A 19,997-nucleotide genomic window follows, 5' to 3' on the forward strand; every position below is an offset into this window, starting at 1 on the left:
TCCTTCTTGGCAGGATTATGTATCGTCATAGGATTTGGTGCCAAATTGCCTGGTGCTTTTTTAAAAGCAAAAATGTGTACCTATCTATGGGAATCTGTCCTTCATCACATCCCTTTGGAGAAGTGGCCTGCTTCTCCACCTGAGTGAAATAAACATACCAAGCCCTGGATTCTCACAGAGAATATCATTTCTGTCACCTGAATGCCTGGTATCTAAAGCATATGGATATCTATTCAGCAATACCTTCTATCAGGACTTCAGGCACCTGTCAAAGAATTCAACCATGATTTGACTATGATCTAGTACTTGGGAAAAGCTTGCCTGAAAATCTGATATTTAAGAATGTGTTGGGAAAACATTAACTGTCCAGGACTCCACATTCTCAAAAACCTAACACTGTGTGATTATAGCATAGAAAACAAAATCCTGCAGAAATGCTTTCACTGAGGTGAGATTTAATGTTAGGCTCTTAATTTTGACACAAGGATAACATAAAATATTTATCTGAAAATAATTCTATATTTATTATAAGAGAGTCTTTATAAGAGAGTCAAAAAGCAAAAAGAAATAAAATCCTTTAAGATCTCAGCATTAAATAAAGTTAATCCTTCTGGTGAATTTGTGTGTTTCCTTGATCAGTCAATACTATCAAAGGTTCAGAAAGATATGTAATCCCTTGTTAAAAAAACGAACAGTTGCCAAGTGCCTAGTAGATTGGTTGCTCCGCAACTTTTGAAGATAAGTTGTTCTATTCAACAAAATCATGCTTCTTAACCAGTTGAAAAAAAATGAAATAGGATCAATAAACAAATATTTTATGGAATTTAAGTATTTTAATCTAATTTGAGAATCTTTATATGACATACTTTGGTTTTATCTTATTTAAATCTGAGACTCGAATAAAGAAATCCAAGACTGAATTTTTGAAAGTCTTGTATAATCCATGTTGCAAGTGTCTCTGGGAGAAGTGAACTGAAGCACACATTTCTTTGAGTACAACTTCAGAGTCACATTAACAAAGTCTTAGCTCAAGATTATTCCGTCAGTTTTTCCCCATTACCCACCCCTAACCTTGCTTGAATAGGTTAAGAAGTAATTTTGCATATTGGATAATTGCAAATATTCACATGCTTTAGGCTACCAAAGGAGCATTTCTTTAACACAGAATAAATTTATTTCCTGTTAACAAAGGAAGGTCTTTATAATCATTATTTAAATTGTACACAGCTTGTAGTTTTAATAGTATAATCTACCTCTCTAATCTGTTATCTACTTAAATGTTACACTTGCCAATTCATTGTTATAGTCACTGGATTTTGTTGTTGATGAGAAAAATACATTGTAAATAACATTTAAATTAGCATATAATTATGAGATATTATGTTTCAGGATTCTAAAAAATGACCTTATCCTGAACAGTAGAGACTCTAGTTTTACTGGTAATTATACTCAACCTGAGGAACATCAAGCAACAGAGCAGGCTGACAAGAAGAAAATTAGGAGATGCATTATTTTTGGCAAATTTTTATCAACCAAATCTCAATACAAAAAGGAATGTGTTCTTAGTGGAAAATATAAATTTTAATGCCTATCTTTGTTTTCTCCTTGTAAATTTTCATTTAGTGTATTATAATATTTTGATAATAACCTTTTAAATTAATTGTGTCTTCAGTAAATAGCTGAAGAATATTTTTCTGATTTCTTCTGCTAAGCTTTAAAATAGGTTGTATCTATGGCTGTACAAGTGACAAAAATTACAGATTACCTTTATTTGTAAAAAAGAAAAGTGTCAAGTTTAAATATTAAATTTTATCTGGAATTTATCCATTTTCATTATTTCCTGGGCTTTGAACATAGTTGATTTAGACACTACTAATAACACATGCTCTTTAAGTTTTTTAGTTACCAATTCTTCTTGAAAACAAGCAAAAAAACGATGTGTATCAACTTTTAATGAAATCTTTTCCAGTTCTCTATGTGACAATAGAGAAAAGCCCGATGTTTGATTTTTTTGTAATTTGTAAAGACAAATGCACCTGAAATTGGCTCGCATGCAGGAACATGTGACTACTTATAATAAATGGTGCACTATTTTCCTGTGATGTGAAGCTTAGCTGGAATTTCTAAGTATTTATAAGTTTGTAGTTTGAAATATTCATATTTTGCCCAGTGGCTGACTAGCAGTTCATTATACTTTTATATGGAAAGTCTGTGTTTGATCCTTGTTATTCTTTGCTCTGGAGCTTTAGATGAATAAAATAACAAATAATTTACTGCCCAGAAGCCAAACAGCCAAAGGCTGTATCTTTTTAGATCTTAACAAGTTTGACCCCTCTCCACACTGAGGAGGGAGCTATGTGCAGGGGGAAAAAAGGAATCTGGGGAATACAGACATATACATACCATGCATAATTGACTGTTCCCTAAAATCTTTTTTAGCCAAATGTCTACTAGCACATTAGCTAGTACTACCAAAGATTTCTATTAAGTAAGTAAAAGTAAAGGTCAAGGAATTATTGCATTGCCATGTCCTACCCCTTCCACACATACACAATGAATATATATAGGAAGATATAAGAGTTCTGAGATAGACAAAAGAGAATAGAGAATATAAGAGGAAATTAAGAATATAAAACATAACATTTACATAAAAACAACCTCTTTATTATTTCAATGCCACCAAAACGGGAATTTGGAAAATACAAAGTTACACATGTCACAAATTAGATTTAATTATCTTCTGTAATCATTTTTTAACCAAATACCTATTGACATATTTGTTAGTACAAAACATGTACATGAGCAAATATTGATTATTTAAGGGCCCAATTCTGGAGTAAGAAGCTTACAGTGTATATGGTTACAGAATTTATCAGCATAAAATTATTTTACTGTACTTACCTGGCTTGTGAAAACTCAATCTCATTTCTAGAAAAATTTTGTTTTAAAATGTAAGCTTTGTATTAATAGGAATAAATAAATTTCATGGAAATTAAAAGTGCCTCTTGACAGGAATTGGTTAATAATAGCAAACTAATCTTATGCATTCATCTCTTGAATGCTATAATCCTTAAACAAACAGCAAATGAATAACCCTTACCTTAAAGGAAAAAAAAAAGTTGAGAGTTTAATTAAATTGATACTTAAAAGCAGATCATCTCTAAGCCCCATATTTTAAAACATACAAGTAAACAAAGATTTAAAAAAATCAATGGGAGAATCATACCTTTAACTATGCAACTATATCAGTGTACATAAAGGAGTTATTTCATACTTTTCAATTTGAGATCTTTGTGGACACAGTAAAATGCACATTTTTCCTCATACATCTTCAGGATTCTTCTCCTTAGGCAGAATTGTTTTTCCAGTGAAACCATACTGACTTCTGTTGCCAGTCTGGGTCAGAGGATAAATCAATTTCTTGATCTTTGAACACAAATGAAGATAGCTCTTTCTGGTGTTCTCTCTCTTAAAAAAATGTTACTTCTGCTGCTATACAGTTTTGTTAACCTCAGCAAGATTGTTTCCTGGAGTTTTCAGGCAACATTCAGCTTCACCAAAGAAACATGTTGCAAAGTTTGCAGTGTTTGTCTAACGCGCTTTTGGTCACCTGTCTTTCAGGCCTCCTCCGTGTGACCCAAGTCTGCCCACCTCGGGCACTCCTCTTACGCTCCTCACGTTGTGTATCTGGGGGAAGATTTTCCAGTTCCGCCAGCGGCCGCTCCTGGTCCCACACCTTCTCTTCCTCCCTCCTCCTTCCTCCGCCCTTGTTCCCTCCTTCCTTTCCTTCATCCCTCCCGCCCTTCTTTCTGCCCAGGATTCACTCTCCTCCACTAGCGTCCTCCACCCACTATCGTTTTCTGAGTTTCTTAGCTGTAGTGAGGGTATTATGTCATTAAAGCTATTTCCCCATTGCGGGGCCTTTAGCTCTCTCACTAGATAGGAAAGCTCTTCTGTTCCTTTAAAAAAATTTTTTTTTCATTCCTGTGTCCCTGAGCAGAGTCTTAGAATCTGAGTTTCTAATTATGAAGATTTTATGACAATACATTTGTCAAGCAGCTAAAACATAGCAAGCAGTTATTAAATAGCATGTATTTTCCTTTTCTGGTATTTTTCACTTGTGTTTTGCTGTGTTTTGCTTTGTTTTGCATAATTTCTCCTTGTTTGTCCCTTTCAGGCTCTCTATTACTTTATATTATGTTAATGCAGAAGAGCATGTTTTAAAACCGACAATATTTTTGAACTTTTCAGAGACCCGTTTCTGACTCTAGGATTGTCACGTTTTCATCTTTAACTCTTGGAATATAAAGAGATACAGTGGATAAACCTGTGGCTTCTAAATTTAAAAACTGACATAATTTATACCCTCTTTAGAATGGATGATTGACACATTAGCAATCGATGAATAATAATAAATGGTGCAGAACCCTGTACATGTCATCTACTGCCCTGTTTCCGCTCTGTGTCCAAAGTGTGTTTATCAGGAAACTCATCAGGGCTTTTTTGTGTACCCACTTGAGGTCACTTTATCATAGAACTACACTCAATCTAGTTAATGCAAAATAAACACATTCAAAATGAGAGTATTAATAGTCACAGTAATGTGTTTTAATCGTCTTAGAAATATAAGCATTTTATTAAATTTATATGGAAATAATTATGAGGATACACACATTATAGAGAATTTTATATGTATTTCATTCTACATATCTGATTTTTTGAATTCTACAAAATATGTGAAGAATAAAATATCTTTTAATATTAAATTATACAGAAACTTTGATAGTTCTTTCTTCCTTATTTCACTCATGCCATTTTGTATTGTTACTATTTATTTTCATATCTTTTAATGACTTTGACGAAAATTATTTGACAAGTTTTGGCATTTGCAGTTCCTCCGGTAGAAGTTTGGGAAAAAGTAAAAGAGACCATCTAAACTTGAAAGAGAAGCATAAGGGAAGTATGTTGATAGGCAGATATTGCACATATAATGGGAAAAAAGTAAAATGAATGAAAAATTAAAATCACTGTTGTGAAAAAATTGTCAAGCAAAACAGAAGCAAATGACTTGAGGGCCCTGGATGTAAAACTGTACATTGAATCCAAGATATTGTAGCACATAATTTTTAAGTATATATTCATTTGTTAAATATATGTGTGCACATATGATTCATGTATTTCAATATTTTCTAATGGGAAAAACATTGAGATTATGTAGCATAGACTTCAAAATAGATTTTTCTTAATCATCATTTGTTTGTCTTATTGCAAACTTCGTATACTTTATAGTATACTTTTCAATTATGATTCTTTCATAACTTGGTTCAGAATAGATATATTAATAAAAGGTCACAGTTCATAATTGCAACTTTGCTTTAAGAAGTTTCTTTCATTAACTCCTGAAGATGTGACCAGGATATACATGACCACATTTGCTTGTACAGATTTATGCTAAACAAAAAACTTAGCCCCTTCATCTCTGCTTTTGAAGATTTATTTCCTTCTCCATCTGTCTTGTGAAATCAAAAAAGTGAATGAAAATATGTGGGCAATAATATAGCCAAATCAATTCCCACGTATTTATTTTAGATCTACTTACTTAATTTAGAATAGCATATCTTTATTAACTGGCATCAGCAGCAGTATTTGAAAATATTTAGTATTTTATTCTAAAAATACTTCCTTGTATTTTTTGGAAATATTTTATTCTACCTGAAAAACTAGATAAAAGTTTGGTCCAGTTCCACCTGTAATACTAACAATGGAATGCTTGACAAATTTCTTCCCTCCTCTGACTTTATTTTCCTAATCTGTAAAATGAGTGTAACAGTATCAATGTCATGCAGCAGGAGGAAGAACTACATGAGAGGCTTTGTTCAGTGAATACTAGTTCCCTTGGTCTAAGTTTGTTTATTTTTGATGATGCAACTTAAAAAAAGAAAATGGCATGCTGGAAATAAATGGAATATTTTGAGCACCTTACTGTAATTACATAAGTAAATGGAAAAAAGCAGAGAGGATACTGATGTCTTGCTTTTTCTTCAGCAGAACTGCATTTAACATAAAGGGGAGTCATTTTATTGAATAATAAAAGTCTGACAATCACTGTGATTGGCTGACGGCCATTACTGCAGTGTAATTCTAAACAGCTTGTTTTTCAAAGTTCTTCTTGAATAACTTTCTAAAACCTAGGCACTGCCCAACCTAGTTTAAGGGTTCAAAACTCATTTTTAAAGTGGAGTTTCTCACATTTGAACACTGAAAAACGTGTATTAAAAGAATATTTTCTTATTAAATTATTAGAATCAGGTATTTTTTGAAATGGGAGGAAAATTTTGGAAAATTTAGCAAAGTAAGGGCTTAATGGCAGAAAAGAACTAATTCATGACTCAGAGAAAGAAAAAGACAACATTTGGAGAGATCTTATTTATTTATTTTAAAGAAGCCCAGTGTATTTTGCAAGTGAAAAGCACAGTGTTTGTTCTATACGATCCAGCTTAAAATCCTGCCATTTCTAAATATAACTTAACAGGGCTTCCAAAATTACCAGGTCCACTTTGAAGGATTCATCTTTCTCAGTCAGTATTTCTAATCAGCAACTCTCACTTTAAAGTAGGGATAATAAGTGGGGGTAGAGTTGGCAACTCATCAAAATAAATATTTAATGATATCTTAATGGTTATTTTGTTTCTTTTATTGAAATTGTGGATTCATACTTCATTTGGCCAATGAATTCTGAACCAGAATGCTTGAGGAATATTTTTTGCTGTTGAAGCTGTCCTAATGTGTACTTAATTTTCAGAACTGTCCAGGTTAGATTATCTTCGATGGAGGCGTTTTATCTTAACAGTCAACACTGGAAACACGGAGATATAGATCAGGGGCGGCAATCTGTGAACTGCAGAAGTGTGTTAATTGCTCCTTCTCAAACAGAGCAGTGCCAATTAATGCCACACAACCCAGATCCAAAGCAGCACGGGGGGACGGACCTGATATTACTAGTGCACAAATATGAAGAAAAAAAAAAAATAGATGTCTTCCAGTGCCCAGAAAACTGATTCTTGAACAGGCAGCAAGAGCAGATGCTCAGTGCATCCAGAGATTGGCCGATGGGATCTTTGTTCAGGCGACAGGCTTCCTAAAGCCAGGAGCAGGTGGAGAAATCCCCGCGTCGCCCTCACCTTCACGATCCATGGCTCTGCCACCTGGGCTCCGGCGGGGTGCGCCGCCGCCTCCCGGTCCTCTCTCCGCCGAGACCCCCCCACTTCCAGGGGACCCGTGACCCGGGCTCTCCGATCTCCCCCGCGCCGCCCCTGGGACTTCCAGCTCCGGCCCGCAACTTGGGCAGGAGTCGGGCCCGGGCCTCTACCGCGGGGCAGGACCTCCTCTGGGCGCCGGGAGGCGCGCGCGCGCGCGACGAGGCCGACCATGCCCGGTCCCCGAGCCAACGGACGATCGGGACCCCTGCCCGCGGGAAGAAACCCGGGACCCGGCTGCCTAACGCGGAGATTTCGTTTTGCCTTTCCAACTGCGGGTGTGCCCGGTCGGAGAGATGCCCTGCGCGCTGCTGGCAGTCAAGGCCCCTGACAACGCCCCCCGGTAGCGCGCCTAGCCAGGCTCCCCGAGATCCGCGAGGGGGGCGCGCAGATCCGGGGGGCGGGTGGGGAACCGCAGAGGCGATGGCAGCTGGGGAGGGATCGGGCGAGAAATCGAGGGGTGCGGGGAGGGCGCAGTGGGTGCGTTCGATCGCGCGTTCACAGTGAAACTTCTGGAGAGAGAGGGTTGGCATCTCTCCGCAGGTGACCACCCTGGTGTGGAAAACAGAGGCGAACAGGGGAAGTGGCGAGCGACAACAAGTTGGAGGTGGGCGGCAAGTTGGTGGCTTCCTCCGGGGCGTGCGATCGGCGACCCCCAGCTGCCCCAGGGCGCGCGCTCCCCCCCGTGGGCGGCGGTGCCCGGGCCTTGCTAGCCGCGGCCGGCCCCGCGCTGCGCCCCCTCTCGCCCGCCCTGCGTGTGCGTGTGCGTGTGCCTAGCGCCCGCGTGAGCGGCACCTGCTCGTCCGGGCTCACAGCGGAGCCGCCTCGCCGGGAGCTGCCGCTCGCGGGCGCCGGGCTCCGCGCTCCCAGCCGCCGCCGCCGCCGCCGCCGCCGGAGTGGGGCTCGGCGGGCCCCCCCACTTGGCAGCCCGGGTCCCCCCCGGCCTTGCCTGCGAGTCAGCCCGGCTCCGAGTCACGTGTCAGTGCCCGAGGCAGAGACAGAGAAACACGCGCTTCAGTCCTTCTTCCACCGCCATACTGTATTTTATCCTAAATCTCATTTTTATTCCAACATTTTACTCCCGCTCGGTGAGTACCTTCTCAGTGGCATTCTTGTCCTCTTCTTCTTCTTTTTTTTATTTTTATTTTTGTCCCCCCTTTGTTTTTTTTTTTTTTTTCTTCTTCTTCTTTTTTCTTTCTCCACTTCTTTGATTATTGTTTGCATTTGGGAAAGCTGGAGGAGCATGGTTTTGAGCCTTTTCCTGAATCCAAGTTTTTCTAGCATGCGACGGTTCTGTAGACGAGGCGCTGCGTCTGGGAGTCCGCGGCGACCGTGCCCGCGAGGAGCGACTCCCAAGTCCAGCAAAATGTGCAACTGGTTTGAAGGAAAAAGCGATATGAAGTATGGTGCCTGTTTTTTTTTTCCCCCTTTGTAAAAATAAAAAAAGCATGTTTCTAACTCTTTTTTTTTTTTTTTGCATACTCTTTTTCTGATAAGATTTTTGTATAGGTGGGATCTTGCGGCAGTGTTTACAAGTTTGTGGTTTTGCTATACGAATACAAACCACTGAGCAAAGACATGAATTTTCTTATTTATTTTTTTTTGTGTGTGTGCTCTTTTTTTGGAAGCCGGGGAGAACAAATTCGTTTTTTTTTCCCCCCCCTACTTGTTTTTGATATCCATTGATAACATGAAACTTTTCTTGCAGCTGGTTCCTGGGATTATTTTTAAGCAAATACTTTTTTTTCCTCCTTTAAATTAAGTGTGACTTTTACACATCTGCCTTTTTTAAAAAAAAAAAAACCAAGATCATTTTATGAAAGATATCCTGATATCTATATCTATATTATCCCTTCTTCCTCCCTCTCCCCTCCCTGTAAATCCATTTTCAAATGATGGCAGTGGAAGGTTTTTCTGGAAAAAAAAAAAAATGAAGTGCGGTTTGGTTTCCTTGTCAACGGAAGATGAAGTGAACAGCTGAGCAGCTCGCACAGAGCAGGTACTTGGTCCCTTTGGAGGCGTTTCCCGGGTTTGCAATGGCAACTCTGGTCCTGGCAAAGAAACGTGTGTGTATGTGTGTGTGTGCGCGCGTGTGCGCGCTCGCGGCCCCGGGCAGCGTCCGAGCCCGCGGCGGGGAAACCGCGCCGGGAGCCAGGGGAAGCCCGGGTCCGTGCCCGGCCTGGGCTGCTTCTGAATGAGCGTGAAACACCGCCCCTCGGTCGGCGGGAGGCGTCTGCGCCCCGGGCGGAGCCGGGCGGCCGGGTAAGTTCTCCGAGGGCCACTTGCGGAGCCGGAGGAGCGCGGGGCGCGGGCGCGGGCCGGGCCGGGGGCGCCCGGGAGACCGCGGGCAGCAGCGGCCGGGCCGCGTCCTCCGGAGGCGCCGGCTTCTGGCCGAGGGCCCGGGCCCCGACCTCTCCAGATCCCGGCGGTGGCTCCCGATGGCGCGGCGCCCGCTGCTCCTCTGCCCCGAGTCAACAACGCACTCGGTTTTCCCCTGCCTGTTTTGCCCGTTTGCTTTCTTCCGCGGTGGTGTCTTTGGAGCTTTTCTTTCCCCGTGGTGTTTGTTGCTCTGGGTTTAAGTGCCTGGCGTCTTCCAAGGTGGAGGAGATCGCTACTTTCCGTGATGGTCAGTTGGGTTTCATGTTGAGGATGAAAGCGCCAGTTTGCATGAATGAGGCTGCACCCATAGGAGGAGTGGTAAAGGGACAATGTATTGTCCCTGTTTTTAACCACCTGATAGTGGTCGCAAAGGGTTTCCGCTGAGAGCCCGGCACAGGACGGGGCTTGGGATTTGTGATGGTGGTGATAGAGTCCGTTGTGTTGGTGGCAGAGCACAGAACTCAGTGTTGAATGTGTTCTATGGAGTTGATGTTTTATGATCGTCGTGTTCGGTTCCCGGGGTAATCTGGTACTACTTCTTGCAGATGTACCACGGTTGCTAATAAAAAGCTTTCTCTGTACTTAACACAGTGACAGAATCTGTTGGAAAACTTGCTGTCCAAACAAATTTTGTGTTATACTTTAAATCTTACAGTCTGGAGGCCATTATTTAAATGATTTGATTCTGGAGTGTAGAGCTTGGATTCTGTTAAAATAAATATAAGGCGAGTGGAATAACTTACTTCTCAGATTAGGTTTTCTTCTAAGTTATCTATAGGCATAAAAACTAAATCCAGAGCCCATAATAAACATGTTAATGACATATGCTATGGCTTTTTTCAAACAAATATTTAAGTCTCTAAGCTCAGTTTGTGGAATGAAGTTTTATGACTGTGTTTCTTTACCCTTTGTGGTAACGGAGGAGGACAAGTCATGATTTATCTGTAGCAGGTTAAAAATTATCGTAATGTCTAGAAAGCTATGTATTTTTTAAATTCACAATGCATTGTCCCATTTCAGAGACCTTTGAATGTAGCAATCAATGTGTGTTACTCTTGTATGTAGGGTAGCTTCTCTCTGTTAAGAAAGTCCTGTTGCATTTATATAAGGAAGATAGTTTAAGTCCTGTGTGTGGACCTCCAGACTTGATATTCTGAAAGGCACTGTTCTAAGATTTGACACAAATGTTATGTAATAAAGCTTTAAGTTTTTATTTTTTTGGTTGTGGTAAGCATACTACTAAAATATAGTCTTTCATGTGGTTTAAACAGGGAGCAAATCATTTAAAATGCCACTTGCAACATTCTGTGTTTTTTAAATCACTTTCATCATAATAAAGTATTATGTAAGTAGAAATGCTCATTTATGTAAAAATGCAAGACAATGCACGTGTATAAGATTTCTTTGTAGGTTGTATGCACTGTACGTCATCTAGTTCCTTTAGAAGAGAGAAACAGTGAATGAGAAACAAAGCTTGAGTAATCAAACCATAATTTTCATTACGAGGATCACTTGCTGCCCTAAGGTGGGGTAACTGTCTTAAGGCTGGTACAGAATGCAGACTGCAATGTGTGATGTTTCCAAATGAGATTGAAACCCTGATGGGATGGAAGATATTCATAAGGTTTCAAGTGGGAACAGATACAGTAGTTGTGCTTTGAATTCTGTAAATAAAGATCATGCTAAGAGCCTTTAGTCGTATTAGGTTTTCATTAAATATTGCTTGTTTATTATACTACATACTTATGTTAAATTTCTATTATATTGAAATTTTGAAATCTCCTCCTCCATAAATTATGCTGGGGATTCTACAACTCTGTGTGTTGGTTTAAAATCTTTGAATGTGGCTTCCAAGATTTAGCACCGCCTACTGGTTTCTCATGGAAAAATAATGTTCTTAAATTCAGCAAGCAACCCACTTTGATTCTGATCAACTTAATCATGCAGATTACTTTTAACTGCTTACTGACAGCAAAATAAATATTTGGCTGCAAGAGAGAGGGTTTGGAATGAAGGTAGAGGATGAGGGAAAGAAGACACATAAATTTAAAGTGGCTACTGGACCACTAACTGACTTTAAAAGTATTTTATTACCTGAATGTGACAAATAAATAAATCACACATTTAAAGCCGCCTTCTACATTTGCTAGAACTTTTATAGGGGAAGCCAAAATTTGGACATTTTGAAAATCCTGGATTACTGCATTAACTTTATATTATATGTCCCACTCTTGAACATTGTAGAGAAAGAAAACCCTAGTCGGAGTTCTGTCTTGAGTGTGTTGTCTGTCCAAGAATTTTTAAATGAAGAAATTTTAATCATAAAAAATAGACATTTAATCATTTCATATTTTTTCCTACATGATTATAAGCTAGCAAGGAGCACACTAATTTTTTTCTTAGCGTGGATGAAGCAGCTACACGGTGATGCTGGTATATATAAGGGGAAAGGTTTCAAACACATATTTATAAAGGCACTCTTTTAACTACAAAAGATATATTGCTTAAAAAAAAAAGTTTATTTTTTCTAATTGTAATGAAAGGTTAATGGTTAAAAGAGTTACCAAACTTGTGCAAACTGATGATGCCATCAGAAGGTGAAAATAAGGGGATACAAAAATAACGCACTACATCTGATATACAAAAAAATATATTTTCCTACCTAGAACAACCATGTGCCATATGGGTAACTGCTTCTTTACTAGAACAGTTTTAACGCAGCTTTTTAAAAAAGAAGCTAGTGAGAAGAGTGTGGAGAAGCTCCCTATCGGAAAGCATTTGACTGGAGTGGGAGTGCGGTCATGCTTTGCTTACTGTTTACTAATACTGTAAGCAACTAATTACGCGGTGCATCACATCAAGTCAAACTACACTGGAAGCAGAAGAGAAGTGAAGTCGATGTTCAGAATCGTTTGCATGCTAAAAGGGAAATATTTACTTGCAATTTAATTTTTTCTCCTCTCTGACTTTTGAAAATTTTATTTTTTAAATGTAATTAGCGGTGCCTTTAAAGAAATACAGCTGTTTTTCTTTTATCCCATTGTCACTAAGAAAATTCTATTTTGTGTATAAAAAACCAAGGTAATGATAAAGTGTATTCTTCAAGGTGTCTATGGGGCTCTGGAAATAAATTAAAATCTAATTAAAAAAAATTCCTTGCTGGTCTGAGGTTGTTGTTATTATTTTCTTATTATTTCATTATTATTTGCTACTTCTAGTGACATGCACAAATACCTTTAAAATCCTATTTTCATAATTCAGTATGACGTTTTCATAAATCTCACTTACTGATAGTGGGGCAACAAATTTTCATATTAGTGACAACAAGGACGGTTAGCTTTACTGCGACGTGATTTTGAGGACAAGAATTATTGAAGAAAATGTAAGTAATAATTTGACTTTTGAAAGTACCAACAACTAGTTACATATTTAGCAAGTCTTATAAAAATGCCAGTCACCACTCTTCTTTTTATTATTAAATTTTGGCAGGTAGACTATGTACATCTAACCCCTGCTTTTAGTAGTCTTGCTTCTTCCTGAAGCTTTTTAGATTTTCAAGAAAATATTGGGGGGCATTCATTGTTTGTTTTGTCAGACTCACTGACATTGTGGGAAATGGATTTTGTGCTTCTCTAATTGTCCCATAAAATTAAAAGTCTTTCACTGACGATTCAGTTATTCTAGGACTTCATTCTGGCAAACACAGAGTTATTGATTGCCTTTTTCTTTCCATTCATAGACAGAGAGGGTAAGTAGGAGAACTTCAGTTAATTCAGGATAAATGTCTTCTGGACTGTCTTTGGAGCCTGTGAAGCTGGGGTCAGTACTGCAAGATTTATTTCTTGGGCCATGTAGAAATCTAAATGGAGAAGAGAATTATAGCAGAAATCATGGGGACCCTACCCAGATTTTCTGAAAGATGTAGTGAAATGCATCATTATGTACCTTCATACTTAAGAAAAACTGAAGGTTTTATTTGCATCAGTATGTTTCATAAAATCACATCTGACACATCTATTTCTCTACCTTGCTTAGAACAAAGTAGTTGAATATTTTGTCTAAATTTTAACAGTGGAAATTAATTGTGTTCCTACATCATCCATGTATTTAGACAAAATATTTATACACATTTTGATAGCCATATGCTAAATTATAACAGGAGCAACATATTTTTGAGTCACTTTGGAAACTTAACAGGCTGGAGTAGGGAAAGGCTATTTTTCATTAAATCAAGAGGAAAGGGAAAGAAAAGTAGGACTAACATGTCCTGAGGTGCCCTTCCTTTCCATGAGTAGGTGATGGCATCATGATTTTATTTTTGGGGGGAAACTGAGGCTTGGAGAGATGTAATTTGCTCACGTCTCCATAGGGAGTAAAGGGACACATGGCAGGAGTGTCTGAATTAGCACCCCGTGGCCCTCCTTCTGTACAGGAATGCTCCACTTGAGCAGATGGAATTCTCTTTGTCCGTTTCTTTTACTCAATGCACAACAACCGCTGTGTGCGTTCTTAGTCCGTTATCTTAGATGGTTGTATTTTGGCACGTTTTCACTACTGAGTGCTGCAGCCGGCAATCGCAGAAAATGGCACCATTTACAGAAAGACTCTTACTGGTGCTGAAAGGGTCTTCAAGTGACCAGGCATCACGCGGGTCAACAGGACTGTGGGGATTTTGAAGAGACCCAGTCCGTGGACATTGTGGAAGGCACTCATGCCCTGTGGTCAGGACCGAATAGATGGCCCTGTGTCCACAGTGCTTTTGCCGAGGTTGTGGGCAAAGCACTCTACAAATATTTAGCCCCAAATGTCGTCTCTCCTCTTGAAGCGTTTGTGGTGTGATGTGGGAGATTATTCTTTTACACAAGGAAAACTGAAGAGCCAATTCCTTCATAACACAGCCAGTCTATAAATATAGGTGTCTCCTCTGTCTACCAACATCTCACGCTCAGCATCATCTCCAGCTCAGAATTTCACTGTGACACACATCTGAGTGTGACATTTTTCAAGCTCACTTTATCTGTTTGTTAATAACATAAAACACGTGCCACTGCAAGATGTTATTTTAGGATGCTGTTTTTAATTGCCTCTTTGGATGTGTGAAAAAGGATTCTGTTATTAAACAGTCTCCTTGGAGCTTGAAAAAAGTGAATGTTTTTCAGTAGAAAATGGGAAATGTAGACTACACTGGGGGCAGTGTGAATGAACACCATGAAATGGATTTCAAAGTCGATGATCAGTTGACACGTCTACACTGGTTGGAGGCCAAGATGGGGAAACTATCAAAAGCTGCTTTTGAGTTTTAGAATCTGGATACCTTGAAAGCCTGGAGTATGAAACAAGCCAGGAGAAAATAAGGATATCTAGAAGGGGGCCTGATTCGCCTGGGGGTGGGAGAATGGTTCAGTTTTGGACGCATCACTGATATGAAGTTCCAGTATTAACCTGGGTAAAATGACTGATGTGCAATTGAAATTCAGATCCAGAGCTGGAAAATATACTGAAAGCTAGAAAAAGATGTTACAAGATTATTGACATTAACATTTTAGGAGGCAAACATTTGGGAAACACCTGTGTTTTCCTGAGTGGATGTAAAGGAATCTGCTTAAGGGCAGAGAAAGAGAATAAGGAGGATAGCCACTGAAGCTTAGGAGCGTGTGTGTGTGTGTGTGTGTGTGTGTGTGTGTGTGTGTTGTTCAGCAAGGCAAATGCTGTGTAGGCTTGAAGGAAGGTGAGACCTGTGAAAAAGACCCTTGATCCTGTGATTAAAATCCATTACTTTTAAGAAGAAACTCAATGAATGATACATATTAGACTCAGGTGAGAAAGCTTTCCATGATTCTGGATATGGTATGACATACTACATCAGGAGGTCAGTTCCCAAGATTGTATATGTCACATTCTTGTGTGTGTGTGTGTCTGTGTGTGCATTTGAAAATGTAACATGACTAAACAAGAAGATCAGTAAGAAGGTTTTCTGCAACTAGGTAAATTGATTTTAAATTACATACAGAAGAAATTTTAAAAAGCGGGAGTAGCTAGGATAGGTCAGGAAAAGAAAGGTAAAGAGGGGTCTAAGCTGTCAGATATTGAAATATACCACACATGCCTTTTAAGTACCTTTTACTATCTGGTTCCTTAAAAGACTTCCAAGCAGTGTGTCCAGAAGCAGTGAACACATCCAGTGCACAAATCATGGTTTCTAAACACTGTTTCCCATTCAAGGGGCCCAAACTCTGTGGAAACTTGGCCGATTCTAAGTCTAGGTGGAAAAAGTACCAGATGAGCCTGACTTCTCTCATTGTTCTGGGAAGTGAGGAAGTGTCTGCAAACAAATAAGGTTGTGTAAGCCTATAGTGTTAATTATAATGGTTACCAGGAGCTAGCCTGAAGGGCCTCTCAGTTGCCAAATTCAGATAAATTTGAGCATCAGTGGTTGTTGGTTCCCAAAATATGTGAGTTGCTCAGTCCTTTCTGACTCTTTGCAACCCATGGACTATAACCTGCCAAGCTTCTCTGTCCATGGGATTCTCCAGGCAACAATTAGTGGAGTGAGTTGCCATTCCCTTCTCCAGGGGACCTTCCTGACTCAAGGATCAAACCCGGGTTCTGCATTGCAGTCAGATTCTTTGCCGTCTGAGCCACCTGGCAAGCCGCGATGTCAGGCAAAATTAGAAATTGGCCCCTGGACTGGGAGGGCAAAGAGAGACTGTAGAAAGAAGTAGACCACTCCCTCTTGGTGGGTGGCAGTTTTAATCATCAGGATAACTTAGGTGCAAGGTGTGTCTTTGGCAGCTGCAAGGCAAGTCAATTTCTGCATCCACCTACCAGGAGCTTAAAAGTTTGTTCAGGTCTCCCCCACTCTCTGAATGGCCATGGAACCTTTTGTAAACGGAATGGTGTAAAGTGAAGAAGCAATCACCCTAGGACACATCTTGCTAACAGCTGCACAAAATAAGTTGAGGTAAAGCACAGATGCTGTTAGACACAAGTGAAGGTAGAGAGGCTTACTGCTGGGATGCCGAGTGCGGTTCCGGGGAAGGAGCTCAATGGAGCCCCTCTCTGCTCTGGTCTGTTCTGCCTCTGTAAAGCCTTGATGGAAAATAACGAGCGTTGTTTTCACGTCTTGCTTTTGTGCGTAAAATGAAAATCCTCTTTGGATTTGTTTCAGTTTGTGAAAATAGGTACTAATAAAGGTCTTCAGTAAAAGTAAAGCGGGGGATCCCTGTAGAGAAGCCTTCATGGGGTTCAGTCACCTCTCCTTCAGTCAGGATATTCTCAACAACACATGGCTCTCAAAGCTGAGGCCTGAAGGGGCTGAATATACATCCCAAGGACAGCAGAGGGGACAGGAAGCCTCTGACTGTTTGGGTCCCACTGTAGGGTCATCCAGTGGTCACATGCTCTCAGTGAGCTCCCGCAACAAGAGTGACTGTAACAGATAATACAAAATGAAAGAAAGTCCATGAGTCTGTTGTCATAGTATAAGTTAAAAAAATTAATAAAAAGCAATTCTGACAATAATTAATGCCCTCAGTGATCTCCTCCAACAAGAGTGACTGTAACAGACAGTACAACATTGAAGAAAGTCCATGAGTCCATTGTGATAGTCTAAATTAAAAAAATTATAATAAATGATTCTGACAATAATTAAATTGAAATAAATGGTTAGCCTGCTTTTTAGGAGGAACTCTTGTGTAGTTGATGAAAGACAGCTCTTCTTTAGTACGTCTAGCAAATGGTAGAATGAGAAAATTACTGTTTATAACTCCCAGTGAAATAAATGATTCAGGCAAGAATCATCAACAGGTGGTAAAACCATTAGTTACAAATATTTTGAGGAATAATGTGTTCTCTTTGTACTCAAGATTACTGTTTTAAAAAATATTTTACTAATATAGTGAAAATGAGTATACTACCCAAAGCAATTTATAGATTCAATGCAATCCCTATCAAGCTACCAACGGTATTCTTCACAGAGCTAGAACAAATAATTTCCCAATTTGTATGGAAATACAAAAAACTTCGAATAGCCAAAGCTATCTTGAGAAAGAAGAATGGAACTGGAGGAATCAACCTACCTGACTTCAGGCTGTACTACAAAGCCACAGTTATCAAGACAGTATGGTACTGGCACAAAGACAGAAATATAGATCAGTGGAACAAAATAGAAAGCCCAGAGATAAATCCACGCACATATGGACACCTTATCTTTGACAAAGGAGGCAAGAATATACAATGGATTAAAGACAATCTCTTTAACAAGTGGTGCTGGGAAATCTGGTCAACCACTTGTAAAAGAATGAAACTAGAACACTTTCTAACACCATACACAAAAATAAACTCAAAATGGATTAAAGATCTAAACGTAAGACCAGAAACTATAAAACTCCTAGAGGAGAACATAGGCAAAACACTCTCCAACATACATCACAGCAGGATCCTCTATGACCCACCTCCCAGAATATTGGAAATAAAAGCAAAAATAAACAAATGGGACCTAATTAACCTTAAAAGCTTCTGCACATCAAAGGAAACTATTAGCAAGGTGAAAAGGCAGCCTTCAGAATGGGAGAAAATAATAGCAAATGAAGCAACTGACAAACAACTAATCTCAAAAATATACAAGCAACTCCTACAGCTCAACTCCAGAAAAATAAATGACCCAATCAAAAAATGGGCCAAAGAACCAAATAGACATTTCTCCAAAGAAGACATACAGATGGCTAACAAACACATGAAAAGATGCTCAACATCACTCATTATCAGAGAAATGCAAATCAAAACCACTATGAGATACCATTTCACACCAGTCAGAATGGCTGCGATCCAAAAGTCTACAAGCAATAAATGCTGGAGAGGGTGCAGAGAAAAAGGAACCCTCTTGCACTGTTGGTGGGAATGCAAACTAGTACAGCCACTATGGAGAACAGTGTGGAGATTCCTTAAAAAACTGGAAATAGAACTGCCTTATGATCCAGCAATCCCACTGCTGGGCATACACACTGAGGAAACCAGAAGGGAAAGAGACACGTGTACCCCAATGTTCATCGCAGCACTGTTTATAATAGCCAGGACATGGAAGCAACCTAGATGCCCATCAGCAGATGAATGGATAAGAAAGCTGTGGTACATATACACAATGGAGTACTACTCAGCCATTAAAAAGAACACATTTGAATCAGTTCTAATGAGGTGGATGAAACTGGAGCCTATTATACAGAGTGAAGTAAGCCAGAAAGAAAAACACCAATACAGTATACTAACTCATATATATGGAATTTAGAAAGATGGTAACAATAACCCTGTGTACGAGACAGCAAAAGAGACACTGATGTATAGAACAGTCTTATGGACTCCGTGGGAGAGGGAGAGGGTGGGGAGATTTGGGAGAATGGCATTGAAACATGTGTAATATCATGTATGAAATGAGTTGCCAGTCCAGGTTCAATGCACGATACTGGATGCTTGGGGCTGGTGCACTGGGACGACCCAGAGGGATGGTGTGGGGAGGGAGGAGGGAGAGGGGTTCAGGATGGGGAGCACATGTATACCTGTGGCGGATTCGTTTTGATGTTTGGCAAAACTAATACAGTGTTTCAGGTTTAAAAATAAAATAAAATTAAAAATATAAAAAAATAATAAAAAACTAAAATAAAATACAATTAAAATATAAATAAAAAATAAAAAATATTTTACTTATTTATTTATTTTTTGTTCTCAGGATCTTCCTTGCTACACGCGGGCTTTCTCTAGTTGCAGAGAGCAGGGGCTCCTCTTTTGTGAGGTTCTGGGCTTCTCATTATAGAGGCTCCTCGTGATGCAGTGTTTGGGCTGGAGAGCCCGCAGGCTTCACTAGCTGTGGTGCAAGGACTTAGTTGCTCTGTGGCATGTGGGATACTCCTGGAGCAGGGGTCGAACCCATGTCCCCTGCATTTGCAGGTGGATTTTTTAACACTGGACCACTAGGGAAGTCTAAGCATTACTTCTTAATTTTATCTGGCATCCGCCTTCTTAAGCAGCTGTGTGATCAAACCTGGCATCACTAATAGACAGCCCGATGCCATGAGCCTCGGAGGGATGCAGTCTGAAGTCTTCATTGTCATTTGTGAGATGTTGTTGATGGAATGTTTGAGATGAATCTAAAACCTGTCTAGACAGAGGATGACACCAACTCGATGGACATAAGTTTGAGCAAGCTCCGGGAGATGGTGAAGGACAGGGAGGCCTGGTGTTCTGCAGTCCATGGGGTTATAAAGAGTTGGACACAACTGAGTGACTGAACAGAATAGAAAACCTGTTTAGACTTAGTTTCTCATTTACGGAAAAATATAGGGAAAGTAGAACCTGTTAAACTGAATGAGG

General features: G+C 39.7%; 1 protein-coding gene across 5 annotated transcripts in view; it reads left to right on the plus strand.

The window, feature by feature from the left end:
- The first annotated feature begins 7,404 nt into the window (after positions 1-7,404).
- The window catches only part of RALYL (RALY RNA binding protein like), an 829,045-nt gene continuing 816,452 nt past the window's right edge, over positions 7,405-19,997 (plus strand). Inside the window, exons 1-2 of one of the 5 annotated variants that reach the window (XM_044928502.2) lie at positions 8,267-8,344; positions 9,159-9,255. The gene's annotated coding sequence lies outside the window, so the exon portion shown is untranslated. Of the gene's footprint in view, positions 7,600-8,092; positions 8,345-9,158; positions 9,256-9,297; positions 9,519-19,997 lie in introns of those variants that run through there. The other 4 variants (XM_044928503.2, XM_025264974.3, XM_025264972.3 and 1 more) reach the window with 4 other exon arrangements.

This window comes from Bubalus bubalis, chromosome 15 (genome assembly GCF_019923935.1).
Source record: "Bubalus bubalis isolate 160015118507 breed Murrah chromosome 15, NDDB_SH_1, whole genome shotgun sequence".
Lineage (NCBI taxonomy): Eukaryota > Metazoa > Chordata > Mammalia > Artiodactyla > Bovidae > Bubalus > Bubalus bubalis.